Here is a 20,392-nt window from a genome sequence, read left to right as displayed (position 1 = left end):
GTTGTTTTTCAGGATATTGAGGGTGGCTTTCTTAATGTTGCTCTATATCATACATATTTAGCATTAGACCTAGTTTTGAAGCCAATAGTGGTTGGAGTAAGACCTACTTTGCTAATTAAGTGTGCATTATTATTGTTATTAAGGGTGTTATTGAGAAGAATCCTGATTTGTTTCCCTCATGTGCTGCAACTTGAGCTCAGGTTAAGAAATTAAGCCAAAAATAAGTTATAGAACCTATTCAAAGAATATTATTTTCATTATTAATGTGGCATTCTAGTTAAACCTACAAATATTTTAACCATCATTCAGTTCAAAATAGAAGTAGGGATGTGCATTGCCAATTTCACAATTATAATTTATATATTTGTAGTGTGTGTGTATTCACACACACACCAATCATTTCTTGAGTACCAATTTATTTTGTTCTGGTTAAATGTAGTTTTGTATGATAAAGGTAAGTGTCTGTAAGTATCAATGCATCATTCTATACATAGAGTATCATAATAAAGATTTTGAGTCTCATTCTGGTATTATGTATGTACATGCACTGTCTCACAGTAAAAATTATCAATATCAGTTCAATTCTGTTTTAATTTGTTAGAAATTTAGTAGAAATGGATAATTAGGTTATTACCAACCCTTCTAAGCCTGAATAGCAAAAATCAGTTTTGTATAAATTCCAGTAGCTATGTTTTTACACCCAAGAATTACAGAAACAAAGATGAGATGGATGATGCCAGTATGTTTTGAGTTATGAAAACGTTTGGTTGTTGTCATCTAAAAAAATATATGAAATTATTATCCAGATATTACAAGTGTAATATTTCAGTGTTTAAAGTGGTTTAAGATTGTCAAATTGCTAACCACAGATCTACTTAGATTATTATAAACTATTTTTGAATTTTATTACTCAAAGGTTAAACACACACTAAATGCAATTTTAACTTTTTAAGTTTCAAAAATATGGCCCAAGATTGTTGCAAGAAAATTGCGTGTTAAAGTTGTCATGAAAATTAAAATTGAATATACCTGCCATGAGGTGTATTGGCATGCAATAACACCATCAACTTGTTCATCACAACTCTCATTTTGAGTTTTAAAGTTTTTGTTTATGTTTTGACCAAGATCTATTGACAAAAGATACATTTTGCAAAAATGGATAATATAGTTGATGATTCTATTTTTCTCTTAATTACTTGAAATTATTTTGCACCAAGAAATAAAACTTTTTTCATGAAAGTGTTATAAGTCATTAATGTATAATGAACAATTAAATAATAAGTACAGGGTTTCATCACACAGAATTCACATTTTATTTTATTAGACAAATCGTAAGTATTTGTTTAATACATTGTTTTGCCAGACAAGTTATAAATTCTCTACCATGAAGATGGTGAATTCTTTTTCTCTTAGTGCTTCTAACAGAACATTGAAAATGATATGAACAGTTGAAGTATCTCACCTAAAAGAAAGATTTTTCTAAATATTACTGTCTGCTTTCTTTGAAACATACTTCTAGATATTATGAAATGAAACTAAAATTTAATATGTAAATCCTAGTTTTTATCGAATGCAATAGTAGTAAATGTATCCTTATTTGAAATAAACAACAATAGTTTATTCAATATAACTAGAATGAAGAAAATTTACAGCCAATTATGGTATTTATAGGATCAAAACCTGAGCAACTGAACATGCTTAAATTACATATCAATACATTTGTCTGTTGCTTTAAGAATAATAGTGTCTGCAAAGTATTATTTATAATTAGACTCAGGCTACTACAGTACAAAGACTTGGTAAAGCTACTTTCTCTGCTTAGATAATACTTGATATAGTCTTCATAAATATCATTCAGTATGCTTTAAGAAACTTCTGATTTCTTTCTTTAAATAAAGCTCACACCTACCTCCTGTATGTACTTGTATAATTCTTGGTAGACCTGGTCTCCCTCTTATTGTTATGTGTTTTGCATGTTTGGTTAGTTATGTTATTGTTCAATATGTACAAAAAAGTTGTTATTTCAGTTAAAATATTGTTTTTGATTCTCATAGAATTAATAACTTCCTCCTCTTTCCAATTGCATCTTGAGACACCTCAGACACAAGTTATTGTTGAGAATAAGGATTTGTTTTTGTGCTCTTTTTCTATTGTAACACCTTAATAGGAACTTTTTTAAGATGGAAAGGCTATCAATATATTTAACTGTCAAAAAAAAACCTGAATAATTTGTGAAAGAAATTCAGGCAAGCAATTACCTAAAATAGCTGGACTGAAAACAAGGGTTGGTGCAATGCCTTTGGTGTTTGTTGTTGTTAAGCACTTGAAAAAGGAGAAACTTCTTAACTAAGATATAGCCACAACTGCATTATGCTAAGTATCCAGTCCAGTAGGAAACACTGCCAACTACTGGACAGACACAGTATTAAGTTAAAGGCTTGAAAATTGTGACTCCACGAGAACTATGCATCAAATGCAAATGATCTGCTATACTTATATAAGAAGGCATAGTCTGGCATGGAATTAGCAATAAGTTAATCAGAAGTTCAGAATATCAGCCTATGTAGCACCACATGGTTATTCTAAGACATTTTATATTTAATTTAAGCTGAAGAGTAAAACAAAAACTCATTCTTGGCTAGAACATGCTCCCAAGATAATAATATATCAAAGGTATTGTAATCAACTCACTTCTACACTACAGCAAACACCACCAAGTATCATGGTACTAATTTTCAGAAGTAAACAAGTCTTCCCAGAGCCTCTTAAGATAATTGTAGTAATATAAGAGCATAGAGATCTCACCAGATGGTGCTGTCCTTTAATTGTGAGTTATTTGGACACTGGAATCTGTGTATCCAACTATGCAGTGGAAGAGAGGGAGAAGGTTTCTCCCAGTCAATTATCAGACAGCAACAGTAGGAGACAAAGCAATAAATTGTTGTAACTACTGTTTTGTCTAATTTAAATGAGTGACATCTGCCTTTACCTTATGTCAGAAGTTTGGTATCAAGCTAATTTCCTAACAGATTTAAACATATCTTAGTCCATCCTTTAATCATATCAGACATAAAATTGAGTTTTGTATTGGCACTGGTGATGTCTGAAGCTTGTTGTAAATGAGGTTCTCTGGGTAAAGCCACTATTTCAGCCATTCAGCTTTGACTTTTCTCACTAGTGAAGATAAGCCTTACATAAACAGGAATTCACAACCTTTTCTCAGAAATTATTCATGCTGCCTTACAGATAATAAAGCCATTGTCTCTGATTGTAGTTTTAGCATTGGTATCTTATGTATGAGCCTGCTGTATAAGATACCATCCAACATGGCCTATGGTTAAGATGAGCTGCAACTAAGCAGCTAATTAAGTTAAATTCATTCCATACTAATGTTTAGCACTAGATGCAGTGACAAGAGTGAAGAGAAATAATGACAAATTCTCCTGGATGGAATGCCAGCTTCTTTGCAATAAAATCACTGAAATTGTTGCCATGTTTGGATAGAATGGCTTTTAAAAGACAAAAGGAATGCTAGGTAATTTTCAATAATAATTGAAAACTAAGGTAAATAAAGACACTTTCATGGATTTTAAAAAAGTTTTATTTTCATTTCCATCTCTATGAGTGTTGGATAGATCATGTTAAATCAACACACTTGCTTTGGCAACTAGCAACTGCCAAAACAGTTGTATGGTGTAACCAAACCTGAAAGTACTCTTAGCATTTGCACTGGCTACTGTGAATTCTATGTTAAGCTATTTGACTCATGTAATGCTTCTCTTATGTATGAGCAGTAGAAATATTTTACAATGCAAAACAATTTGTGTGATATGTTGCTGCTAAAGTGTATATTTCAGTTTACTGTAGAAAACCCAGGTTTGAAATTTAAAACAGGGAAGACTAACAAGAACAAACTGTAGCCATTGATCCTACAAAGGCTGCATGGGTTAAGAACTGGCTTCACTATATAATTAAAAAAGGAAGTTTGAACTTTTCTAGTCTTTGTGTCTTATTATCATAATCTTCTGGTCAACCTTTGCCTGTTTTACCTAAAATTGTTTTTTTATTTTAGATGAATTAAACTCTGTGACAACACATTTCAGGCTCCATTGTTAACTCATCCCCAGCAAGATTTTACAATCATATTAGACATAAATGATGTTGATATGAAGGTGAGAACACTGTTTTCACAAGAGTTGAAACAGGTAATTGTGAGTGTTACTCATATACTGATGGCTTATACTATATGAGGAACAAATAAGCTGACTACTATTTTAGAATTTTTCATTCACTACCAGCTGTACTTGTATTATATTAAAATTATTAAGGTGAACCAAGTGCATCACTAACAAGATTTATGAATTTAAAAAATACTAAACTTATTATTGTGTATTTGAGTACAACTTTGTTAAACATCACCATTTAAGGAAATACATATTTGTTCCTGAAGAAGAAAGATCTATCATTCAAAAGTGCTCAGGTTACAAGGTTTTCATCATTTTATAGGAAGATTTCTTGAACCTACCTGATTTTCTGACCTCATCAAGGAAATGCATGGTAATGCAGTGAGAGTTTTTCTTTGTTGAATATTAAGACCCAAGGACTTCAAGTAACTGTAAAAACCATTGAAGAAGTGGTAAAAACCCATTCACACAGAACTGGTTTCACTTAATGGATTCAATGTATGGCAATCCAGGAGCTTTATAATGAGCATTAGAAGGACACAGACTTAGATTGTCACTACTTACTGTACAACAACCTTTTGAGGCTAGTCTGTATTATATGGATTAACAAAATGTCCAAGACATTTATGAGTGCACAACTGTGTGTTATGAACCATGTAAGTACTGTTACCAACACCAAAATACTGTTGACATCAACATAGACTAGGCATCTCTTTCAACCCTTAGTATAAGCTGCATTAGCCTCTTGAATGTGACAAATGTGTTGTAAAGACCAAATGACAGGATACAAAAGTTTGCAAGCTATCTTTTGTACCAAAAGCAGCTTTAAGCCTGCAGTTGTCATCCAGCTTCATTTGCCGTGATTCAGATACCAGATTTAAAATGTTGAATCAATAAGTACTTTCTAATATGCCTTGAGATTCATATGTTTGTGGTAAAGGCAAAGCATCATTGTAAATTATTGTGTCTGTTTAAAATCAGCACAGAAACTTGGCATACCGTTCTTCTTCTTCACAATCACTAAGGGATATGATCTAGTCATTTTCAAAGGTTGAATGACTTCATTTTTCATTATCTGTTAAATGTCAGCACTGGGCTTCCATAGAGCTCCAGGTAAGCCTGCGCAGCTGTTATTTAATTATACACATGTTGCTTATATCTGTTTGATCAAACTGGCCATCCTTTATCACAAATACATGGACATCTTTAGCCAATTAGTGAGTGAGCTGCTTTGGGTCTTGAGTGTTTGCTCATTCCTCAACCAGTGACCTCAGATATGCTAATAGATACACTTTAACTGGTTACATATACTTTGTTTACACTGCCTAGAAATACTCTAGCTCATAATTACTAAACGTTTACTTCATCTTTTATCAAACAGATAAATGTCTGAGCTTATGTTGCCTGCTTTGCAAACAGGAAATATCTCATTTTATCCATAACTTCTACAATCATGTTACACAATACCAATGTTTTAGATTTGTCTTGGAGTAAACCATAGAACACAACTTAGGTACAGGGAGTTGCTACTATTCCCTCTAGTACATGCACTAATCCAATTCATTGTCTCTGGATTTTTGACATGGCTGATAACAGATAATCCTCTCCCCCCCAAGCAAAAAATTGAGTTCATCAGTTGCACAGATAAAAAAGTACAGGTAATTGACAGCTATTTATTAAGCTCCAAATGGCACTGAGAGAACTAGGGTGACCTTTGATGCAGTTAGTCTGCTGTGCACCCCTTGACTTGAGTTCCATTGGTTGTCTGTAACTTTTAAAGAGTCTACCACTCATTGATGGTTATCCTGGATTTTTTTATCCAGAGGTCGATATCATTAACCTTTTATTTTTATTCTCAGAAAAGGTGTGGCATTGCAAGTACTTCTAAGTATTGATGGCAAAACTTGCTTAATCTAGCTTACAAGGATGCAATCCAAAGCCTCTCCCTTGCAGGATCTCAGCCAAAGGTTGGTTGAAATACTACAAATGTTGCAGATTCAAGGTGAAACATGGTCAATGTTACTTTTACTTCCCAGCATGAAGAGGCTCATCATGCCATAATTTACAGTCTTTCTCAAGTACCTGTATTCTCTCATGCCATAGAAACAGCTCTGATGGATGTCATTCATCAGCAGAATGTCTAATCCTTGGCTGATCCACATTAGCCTGGTACTGAGATACTCTGCCTAGCAACAGCCTGAAAGTGCTGCAGAGTCCAAGTGATTTTAGGCTCATCAGGTGCCAACTTGCATTGATGTTTCTCAGTCATCCTCAGTTTCCTAACAGTGAGACTTAATCCACCAGACATCAAAAGATCCTCCTGTGTCTGCAGATGTAGGCTGATCAATGTCACAAAGTTCTACAGCATGAGCAAAAATTCTATGTCCAGAAGAGGAATTCTCCTACACTCGAAGCATCTTGTAAAACAGCTTATCTCCAGTAAAAAAATGTGTCCTCTTTGTGAGAATAATCCATTTTCTAAGTCAAAAGCATTCATTTAAACTAAAAACCTCAAGCAAAAGTCAGTAGGCACATTATCAAAAACAGAAAACTTTGGAATAAATCTTGTAATTACAACACCAGAATTTCTTTTTACTATCTATTTATTTGTTGTATTCTCAGATCAAATACTTCATTACAACAGGATTGAAGAGAAAATTTTAAGAATAATTTGAATTTGAAAAGTCAACTGTTTTAAGCTACATGATAAATAAGCATAATGAACAAATTTGGAGAAAAATGAAAACTATTAAAAACACAGTATAAAGTTTGCATAAGACACTGGATTATCATGTCTATTTGATTATTCCATTAGTTATCAGGTATCGTTTTCACAAAACAGATCTCCGTTGATTAAAGCATGATAAAAACCAATAAAACAAAATTTGGAGGGTTCAATCTAGTAAGAAGTCTTGTATGCTTTCTTTGTCACAGCATTACCACATAACTAATCATTTTCTTAGAGCATTCATTGAATTTAGTATAAACACATCATTCATTTGGCTAAGTAAGGATGTTGAAGTATTTGATACATTTGACATGGATGTGCTTTCATATTCTCCCAAACAAATTATTTATCATCTGCTACAAAAACACAAAGGTTTCTAGAAGAAAAAAATGATGTCGTTATTGTAGAACCTGCATCGTCGAACTCTTTAGTAGTTTCATTTTTTATTCAATACTCATTTTCTTTGCTTGTTTTGGTTTTCAAAAATTAGAAGATGACTTTCTGAGGACTGTTTATGGATGCAGAATGAGGAACTTATAATACAACAATTCACTTGTTTTAAGAAGCCAATTGGAAAGCAAGATCAAAATATTTATACCAAATTCAACACAGCTAACAATAAATATCATTTATCATCACCATTAATATAAAAGTTTTTAAGTAAAACTAATGAGTTTCTTGTGTAATAATTGTTAGTAATCTCTGACACAAACAGGAATTTAGTCTTCAGCAAACTGTGGATGTCTGATAGGAAAAACCTACATGAATCCTGTGTCTTATCCTAGTAAAGTTGCCAAAGTTTAGTTAGTATAATTTACTACTAGGTGTCAGTGATTGCTACATTTTGTTTTTTAGTAATAACAACCTTGGCATTATTATGATTCAAGTATTGCACTGTAATGATAACAGAGTGAATGTTCCATTGGTTATTAGACATCCCCAGTTTACTCAGCATTTAGTATTTCCATTATAGAGTAAATTAGTCCTACACTGTTTTTATGGAAAGTAAAAGGTTAAAGGCAAATTAGCTGTTACAATGTGTTTAAAATATTCACCGTAATTCTAATGAGTTGTATATTTATAAAAAATTAATATTATGAAATCATGAAAACTAAAATCAATTTAGTAAACTACATGGGAGAGATTTTAAAGTTTGGCCCAAGGAAGAGTAACACATAAGACTAGTTAGATCTTATTGGCAAGTTTCTGTTTATCATACAGAACTTATGTTTGAAAACAAAAAAACACATCAATAAGTTTGCTTATGTAAAATTCAACTTGTTCTCTTATAATGTTAAAATACAGTTTAAATGATAAATCAATTAAATTCACAATAAAACATTCTGTATATATAGGAATAAAACAAAATCTCTAAGTATACAAATAAATATTGGAAAACGAAGACCACATTTTAAAGAAAGGCCATCAATTTCTCACAGTTATGTTTATTTTGAAGAACTCTAAAACGTTTAACTTCTGCTTAATGACAAAGGAAAAGCATCGACTTATTTTATTGTAATGACCTCCTCATGTTTGGACTGGAACCAAGTGAATTCAAATTGTTCCAGCTTAGGTAATATTTTCATTAAGACGAGTTAAAGGTGAATTGTTTGGCCTTTCTCACTGAATTTACACATTTCTGCTAGTGCACCAACATCCCCAGTGTTGAATATAACGTCCTTATTAATATGACTCAGTCAGACATTCCTTTTACCTACACTAAAGCCACATTACATCTCACTGTGTGTCGAGGCCCAGGATGGCCAGGTGCTTAAGGCACTTGACTCGTAATCCGATGGTCATGGGTTTGAATCCCCGTCACACCAAACATGCTCGCCCTTTCAGCCGTGGGGGCATTATAATTTGACGGACAATCTCACCATTCGTTGGTAAAAGAACAGCCCAAGAGTTAGCGGTGGGTGGTAATGACTAGCTGCCTTCCCTCTCGTCTCACACTGCTAAATTAGGGATGGCTAGTGTAGATAGCCCTGTTGTAGCTTTGCACAAAATTCAAAAACAAATAAATCAAGCATCAAGGCTCATAAGGCACTCCTCACAACAGCATATAGAGTTCCCAAAGCAACATCATCTCAATTTATACGTAAATATTCAAACATACCAGCCATACTAGATAGAATCCTACATAGTATAATAACATATTTTGATAAAAATCAGATGAAAAGTGAATTACTATGCAAACTAGACAGGTACCTAATACATGATGAAGATAGTCCTAAACACCTTTCCCCGATCAACAAATATTTTAAACATAAAAATAAATAAATGAAGAAAATAATAATAAAAAATGTATAAAAAAGTAATATATATATATAAATAACAGGGCCACTATCAAACTAGACATCTTAGTAATAGGGTAAAAGAATATCTATATATGTATACCAGTACATGGAGATTGCCCTGAAAAAGGTTGGAGTAATTCAGCCAACTCTGACCCAAAAGCAGTAACTAATACCATCCAACACTGCATGACTGAAAAAGTAAAGGAAGGAGGAAGAGGTCAAAGAGCACCTGACCCTCCAGGATACATATGATACCCAAAACCCAAGAGAGAGGCTCATAAGTGTAATAGCTCTAGGAACAACAGTCAGAAACACACTGATAAATTTAAAAATAAATTGTCAATGAAGGTTAGATACCATGACATTTAAATTCTTCGATTTCAAAAACTCTTGCAAAGAAAAATATATGAACTTTCTGGGCTTACATCTTCCACACGACGGAAAATAAGAGAATTAGCAGTTTATTTTAAACCACCTTTCGCATTATGTCTGAATTGAAACAGTAAATTTTTCAAATATTAAGGAAAGTATTTTATGTAATATGTACAATTACAACAGTCCATTGATCTCCTTTTAGCTATGTACTGTTTACCCAGTAAACCGTGAGATATAAACTCTTTACAAAACTGCCTGCTAATAAGCCCATTCTAATAAGAAATTTCAATGCCTGCAACATATACTTACATATCGAACCCACAAATACTAGACTTAGCCCTTCACACCCTTCTATAAAATGGTAACATGCACATCACCAACAGCAGTAATCCTTCTTACTACCCATTCAGCTACAAAGTCGTAGGATATTCTTGACCTTCAACTATCTCTGACTCAACACTATGCTCTAGAATTTCGCAATTTACCCAACAGTGTTCAGGGATGACTTTCCTATATTTTTTACTGATCAAATTAACAGACAAGACATACCCATAAATCTGCTACCAGTAAACAATTACATCAAAATAAGACTGGAACAACTTCAATAATATAGTAGATACACATCTATGTGACCCAATTGTTACAATTTCAAATAAATACGACACCTCAACAGATAGTAAAAGATATTACGAGAGCTATTTCTGAAGAAATGAAACAGGCAACCCCTACAGCGGAGAGAGGACACACAATACAACAACACACTTTTAACTTTAGAAATAAATTAGACATTTTTTGAACGAGAACTTCTAAAATGATATTTCACATGACCCATTACATAAACTACGAATTAACAAAATACACGACTTGACAATGAAGAACATGAAAATTTTAAGAAACAACTGTCTACAATTCAGTAACACAATAAATAACAGTCTTTTGATTGGAATTTTAGAGAAAAAAAAATAGTGTTATTGGCTACAGAAAACGAGTTATTCCACCACATCAGTTATAACAATATAACAGCAAAAACGAGCAGTGATAAAGGCAGCTGACTACTATACCCACTATTTTTCTGATACCCATTCTACCACGTATCAAGCTTTTATCAAACAGTGGACGGCTGGTATGGGTATTTAGAAGCTTAATTAAAATAAAGTACAGAACACAATTTCGACCTTCTTAGGTTAGAGTAGACTGTCGCTAAATGTTTTCTTTTACCACTATAATAAATCTTTAACTCCTTTTGTTTTTCGCCTAAAAATTATTGGTGCGAGAACTGTTTACACACCAAATACATATCCCTCTGAAACGATGGGTGGACAACATTCATCCACTTTTTCGGTATCGAGGAAATTTAATTTGTACTTAAAGTGTTTTAAGTGCTCAGAAAGAAGTTATATGGGCAACAGATCCATACACCTCATACATTTGTTCCATAAAACACAAGTAGTAATTAATTCAGCTGATTTGTAGACAGTATAGTTTAGATGCTTTTCTGGATATGAATAAACTATACAAATGGAACACTTATGGTTATTTTCAAATGTACAAAACTGATTTCTTAAATATAGTGTCATAAAGGATGTTTTTTATATGATAATATTCATATATACTTCCTGTTTCCTTTATTTCATGTAAGTACTTTATACCCAACACGATACTTTCTATTTCAGATTAAACTGCTTTTTATTCTAGAGCTATATTTATAATCGTCCTTCTTGAAATCGCAGGCTTTATATATGTCAATAATTAACTAATTTTTGTATTAAATGTGAGCATAAATGTGTGATAAAAATATTATTCCCATAATTCTCGGCAGAAAAATGACCATTACGTCATCATAGAAGAAGGTGTTATAATTGTGAATTCTGAAACAAAGACAACTGTGAGTTCCGAGGCATACAAAAAAAAAAAAAAAGAACTATATGACAGTCGTAAGAAGAAAAACGTTGTTAACAGTGAGCACATGGTCCATGACGGGTGGGGGAGAAGAATACGATTCCCAGACGTACTTAGTAAAAAGGAAAAGAATGACAATGGTGAGACTAAGAAAACAGTACCGAATGATATTAGAAAGAAAGAAATACCAGATATTGTTCTACTAGTGGGGCCTGGCATGGCCTAGCGCGTTAAGGCGTGCACTTCGTAATCTGAGGGTCGCGGGTTCGCGCCCGAGTCGCGCCAAAACATACTCGCCTTCCCAGCCGTGGGGGCGTTATAATGTTACGGTCAATCCCACTTTTCGTTGATAAAAAGAGTAGCCCAAGAGTTGGCGGTGGGTGGTGATGACTAGTTGCCTTCCCTCTAGTCTTACACTGCTAAATTAGGGACGGCTAGCACAGATAGCCCTCGAGTAGCTTTATGTGAAATTCCAAAAAACAAAACAAAAAAAATAATGTTCTGCTAGAAAAGGAAAGCGTTTGGCTCGTGTCAATCTAAAAAGCCAGCATCGAGCACCTAACATTGCTAATGTAAACAAAAAAATACACCGGACTCATATCATTAAAATACAAGAAATGAAGGTGCTGAAGGACAAGCAGTTTATGCCCCTGCTACAGAAGGGAATATAGATATTTATTCCTCTTTTGTTGTAAATGAGTTTTTAAGAGACGAACAAAAAGAGTGGAATTGGACGGAGTAAAACTATTTCAAAAACGTCAAAGAAATGTATTTAAATTGAAACATGAAACGTCAATTTACAAAGTAATGATGAATTTAATAAAAGGTGTATGTTGAAAAATGTACGAGATGCCCCTCAGAAAACAAATAATTTCTATAATATTAGAAAAAACGTAAAAAACATACATCACCCACCTAGAAAACAGATACACGGGAGTGTAAATAAGAAGAAAGTAAATGATAACGAAAGAAGAATGAGGATGATATATGATCATCTTACTCGTATTGGTCAATTACTCCATGACGTCGAGAAACATCACCGTATGTTATTCAATGCTTTCAAAAAGGACAAGCATAAACTTCGCTCTGCTAAGATAACGAGCGATAGATGATGTCACCGTAAATAAGGATTAACAACTGACTTAAAAAGTTAGGTCCTAAAGCTCCAAAAACAACAGAGCTAATTAATGTTTGTTTTCCTTTTGTTTGTTCTTATATTTTTATCTCTATTTATAATGTATCTTAAAATTATGTAATATTTTAATTATTGTTGTACTCTTTGCATTCGAATAAAATTTGTTTTTTCCCAACATTTCTGAAAGTGATTATTTAGTTCAGAAATGCACAAAATTGTATTTAACGTAAAATAATGTCACAAACCAATTATAAAGTGAATGATCTCTCCCTGTCATACACACACATATATATATAGATCTAATGTTTTATATCAAAGCATTAACTGCTTAATTATTTTCCCTTGAGATAAATATATTATATAATAATTCCGTTAACCTGAAAAGGACCATGAAAAAGATTCAACAACAAATGGTGAAGTGGATTTTAAACAAAAAAACGTTTTTCTGTATTAAATTATGTCTGGTTGTTTATCTTCTAAAATTCTGTGCTTTACATTTAAACAATTTTAAAGTGTTCTACACATAAAGCGCATTATGTATATTAATTATTACACACTAACAGAAATAAAACCTTTATGTCACGACCAGAAAGGCTATGTCTGTTCAAACTCTCTTCAATGCTTCTCGCTAAGCCATTAACTTAGTTATTGTCATTAGTATTTAATTGTTTGAGGTTTCTTGAACGTATTTAAGAATAAGTTAAAAACATGAAGCTAGACCATTTCTAAGGTTTTGTTTCCAGCTATGATGTTATAGTTTGCCAAATGTTTCATCTACAAGTTAACCTAAAACGGCAATATGAATTCTGTTCTCTAGGTGTTTTGCTACGTCCAGAGCCAAGTTCGTACTGGTTAAACAATTTATAATATAAACTGTATTTCTTTTCACATACTTAACTATCAAATCATGCCTCACAACGAAGAAATTACTTCAAGACCACACATATTTTATCTTTACTCAGTGTGATATTATAAGGTGAATTAATTTCCACTGAGAGTTATAAGTATTAAATTTTGAACAAAGCAAATCACCTATCTAGATTACACCTATCAGCATATCCAGTATAGTAAATAATTTATTAAATTCAGCACTCAAACTATTTTACTTAACTAACATAAATTATTTGTCTGTGTTGTTTAACGACATAACTATGCCTTGATATTGTTATCTTAAATATGTCCATAACACTTCGAACGTTCACAAGGGATGGCTTGAATTTCACCTTTTTATATCGTTTTACCTCTTAGTTTACACACACACATAGGCTGACGTAGACCAATCGAAGTCCTTGGCGAATTTTAAAAACAACTAAGTTAGAGCCTAATTAATTTAATTTGTGTGTTTTTACTCTTCCGGTTAAAACATCTTTTTAATCTTTCTTTCATTCTATCATTGTTTCATTTTTTGGCAACCTTACTGTTAACGGTATTTTTTAAGCCACAAACCCTGATTTTTTTCAAGAGGTTCTGTCAGCTCGTGAGAATTAGGTTAATTTTAAATGTGTCTTCAAAGGTAATAGTTCAAACTGGTCATTATAATAAAATAATAAATATAAAAAACATTATATACATGAAAGAATAACTCTATTTTATCATTGCCTATGCATTACTCACATTAATGTTTGACATTCGCATAAAATAATAAGAGATTGTACTCTTAGAGCATCATCCAACCTCCGCAATATTAAAATAGTTTTTGAGAAACATGTAGTGTGGTATAATAATTCTCTTGTCAAATACACTTTTTACTTCTGTCTTTTTAGGATGCATAATTAAATCTGTGTTGTGTTTTTCGGATAGCAAAGCCACAAAAGGATATCTGCTCAGCCCACCGAGGGGAATCGAACCCCTGATTTTAGCATTGTAAATCCGGAGACATACCGCTGTACTAGCGGGGGGATATAATTAAATCTACAAATAAAAACTTCCAAGCTAAGAAATACTGAGATACTCTACGAAGGGCACATCATCCAAGTGAACTATCGATTTATAGAAACACAATTAACCCTAATAGCACTAAATGTAATAATACAATCTGCCAAGTAATACCATCCGACAAAAGAACCTTTAAAACTTCTGCCTTTGTACAACATAAGTAATACTATAAATATATAACTGAAACTTACAAAATTAAGTTGGAATATGTATGTCATCGTACCAAAGCATAGTAACACAGTCTGCTTTTTAAAACACCGCCTGCCTTTGTAACACACAGTATGCCTAGTAATACCATCTGCCTATAGAAATTCTATTAATGGTAAAATAATCCGCGTATAAAAAACTAGCCTTAGTAAGTCAATCTATCTATAGAACCTAAGTGACACTGTCAGCTTATAACAACATGCCCACTAGTGTTGAATTACGATGTTAATATCCCTTATACAGCAACGCTTTCTGATGCCAGATTGTGGAACTATGACTCCTAATAACGCCTCTAGCAACACGCTCAATAGTGCAACTTTGACATTATCTATATCAATCCTCTTTTTAAGACGGAGTCTATTGCCAATAAGGTAATAATTATATAACCCTAAGGCGGCATCGTCCTTTCTATGTTACATAATAATAATATTATTTTCAGGTCTGAACATAATTTACAGATTAATGAATGGTTATGTAACCCTCAGGTGGCGTCCTTTGATTTTCACTCACCCGGCATCTTCCCATTGATGTATAACCCTTGGGCACAATAACTATTGTCGTGTCCTTGAGCATGAAACTTTACTCAAATTGTTTCTATCTATCTAGCTGTAGATTTCAGCACTGGTTCCTATGAGCCATAAGGGCACAGGATGATGTGCATTAAACATAAAGCATATATCCTAAACTAGAATACAATTCTAGACACATTACACGATTGGCGTACATCCCAAACTAAGATGCAAGTTTATGTAATTTAATTACAAATTATCATATGTCGTCAGTCTTGAAAATTTCAGGTCAACCTGAAATGTCCACTCGCCTAAATTAAAAGAAACTCCTATCAAACTCTACTTACTACAACATTAAACATATTTGAATGAAAAATACACACGTTTTATCAACAAGCAAAAGTCACTTTGAAGCTTAATGCACGAGAAGCTTATTTTAATAATTTAATACATAGGGCTGCCCACGACTACAATAATAACCAAGACCATAAAACAGCTATTAAATATTGGGTTGATTAGATGCATGCAAATTCGAAAGTTGTTTGTAGTTCACTGAAAGGTCAGGTGGAAAGCAAAATATATGTATATATAATGGTAAAACGTGTTAGAATGAGCTATCTTTTCTGTATTTTAAGTTTCTGTGTGGATATGGCTCGGTTAAGAGAATACAACGCATTTGCATTATGAAAAAATTCCTTTAAATATCAATGTTCTTTCGCGATGAAATCAATTTCTTTCAAACCACCTGAAAAATCCTGGAAATCACAGAAGAGGAAAGCCTCAGTATGTGTTATTGATTATTGTACAGTTTCAAAACCTACTTAACTCCATTTCGCCAAAACTACAGTTATAGAAATAAACAGGCCTGGCATGGCCAAGCGCGTAAGGCGTGCGACTCGTAATCCGAGGGTCGTGGGTTCGCGCCCGCGTCGCGCTAAACATGCTCGCCCTCCCAGCCGTGGGGGCGTATAATGTGACGGTCAATCCCACTATTCGTTGGTAAAAGAGTAGCCCAAGAGTTGGCGGTGGGTGGTGATGACTAGCTGTCTTACCTCTAGTCTTACACTGCTAAATTAGGGACGGCTAGCACAGATAGCCCTCGAGTAGCTTTGTGCGAAATTCCAAAACAAACAGAAATAAACATTCGTGTAATGCGTCATGAACATAAGCTATCAATTCTACTACTAAAAACACTGTTGAACTATTACGAGAAGACACAGATTTGCTACAAAAAACAATCATGATATAAACGATATAAAACTTCATTCCAATGCAAAATCAATCCTGGCGAGAGGTCCAAACTTTGTTCTATGTAAAAACTTACAAAACCCGTCTAGAGATTTTAACATCACTTGTTTAAAACATATATAGAGAACATTTTGAAATTAGAAAAAGAACAAACGCCACAAAAAGCTCCACACTAAAAACTACAGAAGACACAAAAGGAACTACCGATGATACCACAGACAAAGTTCGTTTATTCTCTACCAACCAACAGAAGATACAAATATCCAAGAAGATATCACCTATCAATCAACAATTACCCTTTGACTCACAGATGTATCAATCGCTAAAAACATCAACAACCACAGAGCAAAATATCTCCTTCCTATAGCACCAGATAAAACATATCATAGCTACACATGAAAATCATCAAGAAAGATCTCACTAGCAGAAAAAGCAGCATATAAAAGGTTGGTTGGTTGGTTGGTTTATTTGGTATTTTATGGCGCAAAGCAACTAGGCTACCTGCACGAAACATCTGGTAAAAACTTAAAATTAAAGTAAAATTATTGAAACTTATAAAAAGAAATTAAGGTAAAAGAAAACAAAGTTTAATTTTTGAATTAAAAACATAAATAGCATTAAATTCAAATTGTATATCTTGTCTTCAGTGGTAAGATAAAATCTACAGTAATACAAATTGTAAAGGACTATCTGTAGCATATCTGTAATTATCATAATTCGCCAGGATGACTAACGGTGAGTTTTTAACTTACCAGGTTTCGAGTTATTTGACGTCACGGCCATTTTCTAATTTCAAATTGAACTAAATGTACTTTGATTCTTAAAAGGGAATCACAAGTAAAAAAGGTCTAACTTATAAATTAAAAACTTTAAATAGCACTAAAATGAATACTGGCCTTTAAAAACTGAAAACATTTCGAAGATGGATAGTGTCACCATCACCAATAACACTGTCTAACGTTATGGATAAACCTTGAGACAAAACATGTTTAAAATTGTCCCATCGTTGAGAGTCGTAACGACGGCAAGACAGTAAAATGTGGCTTATCGTGACCCGAGTGTCACACAGGCAACACATTGGTGCATCAGCCCCAGATAAAAAAAATTGATGAGTTAAAAAACTGTGACCAATGTGTAGTCTAGTTAGAACAACTTCCTCTTTCCGATCTTTACGGAAGTAAGACGGTCAAAGTCCAACAGAGGGTTTTATTTGGAAAAGCTTGTTTTCATGTTACTCACTCCAAGATGACTTACCCTTCATGTAATTAAGAAAACAATGGACAGTATTTCTTCTGTTAAAAAATCAAGTCATCATTATAATAAATCTGAGTTCCTCAGGATTTTAGTTGCTTATTTTAATCTGAGTTGGAATTTGTTCTCGGTGATTAAAACATTCTCTAGTTGTAGAACAGTGAAACAGATGATTTCAATATTTGTTATGGTAGCTTAGAAAGTGGCCTGGCATGGCCAAGCGCGTAAGGCGTGCGACTCGTAATCTGAGGGTCGTAGGTTCGCGCCCGCGTCGCGCTAAACATGCTCGCCCTCCCAGCCGTGGGGGTGTATAATGTGACGGTCAATCCCAATATTCGTTGGTAAAAGAGTAGCCCAAGAGTTGGCGGTGGGTGGCGATCACTAGCTGCCTTCCCTCTAGTCTTACACTGCTAAATTAGGGACGGCTAGCACAGATAGCCCTCGAGTAGCTTTGTGCGAAATTCCAAAACAAGCTTAAAAAGTGAATAAAAATTTATAAAATAGAAATTGACATATTGTTATTAGTTATTTGCTACTCAGTAAAATTGATACAATTCTTCTATTGCCTAAATAATCGTATAATGAGCAATACAATAACTAAAGAAGTATCTTTAGTTTCTGTATATCTTTAGTGTTACATCAGCAAAATGTATATATGAAAAAATAATGGATTATTTATATAATAACCTAACTTTTATAATTTTTTGTAAGCAAGAGTTTTATGTTCAAATTAGAAAATGGTTTTTACACAAAAGAACAATTTGTTACCATTGTGAAGTTTTAAAAAGAATGATGTAATTCCAAATAATTGTGTTAATTTTTATTTCATGATTGATATAACCAGTTTCTACAAATAATGTTATTCAGAATGACGTTGAAGAACGTGTGTGTAAATTTATTTGTTTCATGAAAGTTATTCACACTAATTATAAGATGCAGTTTACCAGTCTCACTCATTTTCTTTTTTATTTACTGTTTGAATGTTTCTCAGAATGGAACCTTTGTGTTTCTAAATTGTATAGTTTACTTTCAGTTATGTTATTAAAAATGTCCCTTCTCAGTTTAGCTGAATGAAACTATACTTGGTGGATATGTATGTTGCATATAGATATTGTAATTCATGATAACTGCATGAATAATTTATATCTTGAATCATGGTTAAAAAACAGTAAATGATGTACAGGTGACGAAGTTTTTTTAAAAAAATTAATGAAGAATTTCAGTGAGAAATTTTAAGTGTGATTCAAGTGGGACCAGATTGAGATACATTTTCTTTCTATGTAAGACTGTTAGATAAAATTTGGTTATTCTACCAGTTATTCTTAGAAACACTCAGTGGTTTTGTTTTTTTAATATTTACCTATTTTACTGTATCATCTATCAGCAAGAACAGGATGAGAACTAACGCGAAACGACTCCAGGGCCAGTAAAGAACTAAGTGAGTCAGTATAAATAGTGCAATTTGAGTACTGCTTAGTTTCTATGTGATCCAGGGCAAGAGAAATGGTGTATAGTTCAGCAGTGAAGACAGAAACTGTAGAGGGGATTCTGTGCACAACCACCGAACCTCTACTGTTATAGATGAAATGCAATTTATTTGCTCAATATATGTTTTTATTGAGAAATGGAAAGAAATCAACAGTATTTTTTTTAAATTAAAACGAGTTTTAGTTAAAGTCTTGGAAAGATTAATATGTGACATTTCCTAGAGTCTTCACGTTTCACGTGTCTGTGATGTCATAGTGGAACAAGAGGAGGTGATATATTGGAGAGGTTACATCTTCTAATTGGTACCTAACTGTGTCCTAAGTGAACATAAGACCTACTTTCTATAATTCCCGTCACACCAAACATGCTCGCCCTTTCAGCCGCGTGGGCGTTACATTGTGTTGGTCAATCTCACTAATCGTTGGTAAAAGAGTAGCCCAAGAGTTGGCGGTGGGTAGTAATGGCTGACTAGCTGTCTGCCCTCTAGTGTCACACTGCTGAATTAAGGAAAGTAGGTGCAGTTAGCTCTCGTGTATTTTTGGATGAAATTCAAAAACCAAACCTACTTTCCAATCAAACTAATGGTTTGGTTAATTACACATTAGTGGAACTAAAAGATGTGTTAAATAAAAGACACTGAAGTTAAGAAAAACAAATAATTATTTTGCACTTTACCTATATATTGAAGAAAAAATTTTGGAAGGAGTCAACATTACTCTACTGTATCCCTAAAGTATTAAAGAGTGTTATCTCTAAATCAAATTCTACAAGAAAATATGATAACTAGTTAACACAAAGTGAAGTTGTATTCTAATGATAGATTATTAATGTAGTTACTCTGGAAATATTTAAATACTTATTTTTAAAAATTTAATTTATTCACTGTTACGTAGAAATTGTCACCCAGTTATTTAATGAAATGTCTTTTTATTATTCTACCGTGCATCGGTCTTTCAGTCAGACCACTGTGTGTGTTTGTGTGTTTTTCTTTTAGCAAAGCCACAAAGGCTATCTGCGCAGCCCACGGAAGAGAATCGAACCGCTGATTTTAGCGTTGTAATTCCGGAGACATCGCGCTGTACTAGCGGGAGGCCAGACTACTGACTTTATTCATTCTCAATGTTCGTGATATA

At 33.3% G+C, this 20,392-nt stretch overlaps 1 long non-coding RNA gene across 1 annotated transcript; it reads right to left on the bottom strand.

Annotated features, from left to right (window-relative positions):
• Positions 1-1,289: 1,289 nt before the first annotated feature.
• Positions 1,290-10,130, bottom strand: LOC143258613 (uncharacterized). Its single transcript, XR_013032403.1, has 3 exons — positions 9,897-10,130; positions 4,526-4,613; positions 1,290-1,462 (listed from the first exon to the last, which is right to left on the bottom strand). It is a non-coding gene; the product is annotated as an uncharacterized LOC143258613 (long non-coding RNA).
• Between the last annotated feature and the right edge of the window lie 10,262 nt (positions 10,131-20,392).

This window comes from Tachypleus tridentatus, chromosome 8 (genome assembly GCF_004210375.1).
Source record: "Tachypleus tridentatus isolate NWPU-2018 chromosome 8, ASM421037v1, whole genome shotgun sequence".
NCBI lineage: Eukaryota > Metazoa > Arthropoda > Merostomata > Xiphosura > Limulidae > Tachypleus > Tachypleus tridentatus.
Note: the sequence above shows the minus strand (reverse complement) of the source record. Positions and strands in the feature narration are given on the sequence as shown.